The 3,064-nt window shown below is 30.8% G+C and overlaps 1 pseudogene; it reads right to left on the bottom strand.

Annotated features, from left to right (window-relative positions):
• Positions 1–2,115: 2,115 nt before the first annotated feature.
• LOC105726644 (signal recognition particle 19 kDa protein-like) lies at positions 2,116–2,479 on the bottom strand (annotated as a pseudogene).
• Positions 2,480–3,064: the final 585 nt, after the last annotated feature.

The following is a 3,064-nucleotide window of genomic DNA, read 5'->3' as shown; positions in this document are numbered from 1 at the left end:
TTTTTAAGACTTTAAGATAATTCCAGAACAAACAATTCAAAAACAGTAGACTAGATAATCTCTGACTTAATTCCTATTCTCAAATTATGTGAAATAAATTGAATCTTACATTAACCCAGAAATGGACACACATTTATTTAGTAAAATTAAGATGGAAACCTAATTACTGAAAGGATCTGAGGGTTTTTCATCTGGCCATTTATAATGGCAAAAGAGAAAAGAATGATAAATCATAATTTTTTTTCTGGCTTAAGATGAATTTCTGTACTGTATTTATCCCCTACTTCCTGTAAGAATTCTTTTTTGACTGCTATCTCTTTCTGTGTCCTAAAAACCTGTAACAGTCTCAGGTGATTGATTTAGCTTACAGAATTTTTAAAAGATTTAATATATAAATGTTTTATCTCACAACCATAATGTTCATTTTTTGGAGTTAGGCATATTTCCATATGGTATTATGTTTTCCTACAATTTCTAGAACAGTATTTAAAAAGTATACAAACACATTATTAAAGTACAGTAGTTTTATATTATGGATTATATGTACAATTACTTACAAATGTAATATTGCAATTATATTTAAATACGATTCTTTTTTTAGTAGACAGCATGCTGCATTTACAAACAAAAACTATCACACTACTATTGGTCCAGTTTAGGAACTTGGGAATTCATTGGTTTGATTGACTGTGCACCACCGTACCACAAATGCCTTCTGGGATCTCCTTTCTTTCTAAGTCATAGCTTATGCTCTTTTCCAGAAATCATAGCTATTCTCATTTACAGGTATAATAAATGTACTATATTGTTCCCCATTTGTTTTGAAAAAAGAAAAGGTACTTTTCTTGCCTTTATACAAAGGCATCTCCCTCACTCACTGTCCATGTCTTAAAAATACATAATTAGGTTTTTAAAATTAGCATTTTATGTACTAGTATCCCTAAGTATCCCCCCATGTGCATGTGTGTCCATACCCACAAACACACACGATTATAAATATATACATTTATATATGTGCAAATATATATTTGTATAGGTATAAATAAACATAAATATAGCTATACAAATATATAATATCTAAATATAACAGGTATAATATATATACATATATATATAAATACATATATAAATGTTTATACATACCAAAAAATAGAGACATCTACAGGTACAAAAGCATAGATGCCAGTAGAAAAAGAAACACCTTTTAGTGTTTAACACATTTACTTGAATTGTGTTTTGAAATGATGAGGCTTTAGTTCCATATATATAAATTTAATAGGGAAGGAGACTTGAGTAGTTAGAAAAGGTTTGAATACCTACATTTTAGAAGCCCCGCAAATTTTGTTGTACAGACCAGTTGATGACTTCTAATCTAGATAATCCCTAAATTTTTTCCAACTTTCAAAGTCAACAAAATAATTTGAGTTTACATTAATTAATAACTGCATATGCACTTATTTTTAAATATGACATATAATAAAATCCTAAATTTAGAGAATTTTTGTCTGATTATTCAAAATGTCATCAAGCTAAAAATATTTCTATGAAATTATAGTAAATTTCTCAACTTTACAGCCTGTTATTCTTCTATAAACTGTTTCTTTTTTTTGTTTCAAATTTTATTTCATTAACTTAAAAGGTGGACAAAATGTTTATTTCAAATCTAATTGAAATTCATCTGAAACAAGTAACTTATTTCAAGTAACTTATTGTACAGTCCATTGTTGGTTTAAAAATATTCTTTCTTCCAAAAAATACTGCATTGAAAGACACAAAAATTGTTTTATACTGCCTAAAAGTGAGATGCAAACTTCTGATGTGAATTTGTTTCACTGTCAATTCCGATGATAAAGATGAGAGGTACAAGGGTTCACAGTTGAGTTAAATGATGCGAACAAAAAGCTTCTATTTTCCTCTGATACAAATTAGAAGCCACCATGTCTCTTACAGTAGTACCACATACTTGATGTTGATACTAGGTTACTTCTTTTTCTTTCCTTTCCCTTTTTTACTTCCCTCTCCTTGTTGAAGACTTTGGTCACCACCTCCTGTTTTTTGTGTCCTTGTTTTTAGTTTAGGTATCATTTCTGCTGCATACCACATTACTGACTTACATCATGGGAACTGTACAAGGCAGAGGCTGCCATCTTCTTGTTTGAGCTGGATCTGGACTCTGCCTCTGTATTGGACATCACGAGTCCATTCTCTAGAGTACATTTTATTTTTCTCAGGAAATACGTTAAGTCCAACTGCTGAACATACATCTTGAATCTCTGTAGCTGTAGAATTTTCAACAGCCTGACTTATGGGGATTCACCTTCCCTCTGCGATGATCTTCTTATTGTTTAAAATCAACAGGATAGTTACACATAAACCTGTCCTTGTTGGCTGGGGACCACGTGGCAGCACAAGCCGTCTTCACAAGACTCCAAACTGTGACAGCCCAGGAGCCGCAGGCAGAAACCTGGGAGGAACGCATCTCTGAGTTTTTATATGAACTGTTTCTTAATTGCTATCACCATGTCTTCTGAACTTTAACAGTAACATTGGGGTTAGCACATCATTTTTGTTTCATGTTTCCAGTTCTATCTTATTAAATAGAGACAAGATCCTTGAGTTTAACCACTCTGGCATACACTAATGTTGATTATTAAAGTTCTAGTTAAAACTAAAACATTATATCACTGTAAATAATAAAAGTTGCCCGAGTTAAGTACTAATCTCAACCAGAATGTAAGCAAACTAGTTTACGTTAACCAAAATGTAAAGAATCATTTTATCTTAAATTCCATTATCAAAATTCCATTTTGTTTTTTATAGTTGGTAAATATATAGGTAGAGACCAAAATAAAAACTTCAAGAACTTGTCACAAACTTATATGTGATATAATTTTAGAATATTACATTCAAAGAATTTTGCCAAAAATTTCACCATTTAGTCTGTTGATCTATGAGAACCAAGATTTTTAAAACACTAAGGGTAATATAAACCTGTTTGTGTGTCCATGAATTCCCAATATGCATTGAATATTCATGCAAATAATTGGCTATCATTTTGAAAGAG

This window comes from Aotus nancymaae, unplaced genomic scaffold (genome assembly GCF_030222135.1).
Source record: "Aotus nancymaae isolate 86718 unplaced genomic scaffold, 86718_ANA_hifiasm-v0.15.2.pri h1tg000002l, whole genome shotgun sequence".
NCBI lineage: Eukaryota > Metazoa > Chordata > Mammalia > Primates > Aotidae > Aotus > Aotus nancymaae.
The sequence above is the reverse complement of the archived record's forward strand: the minus strand, read 5'-3'. Positions and strand labels throughout refer to the sequence as shown.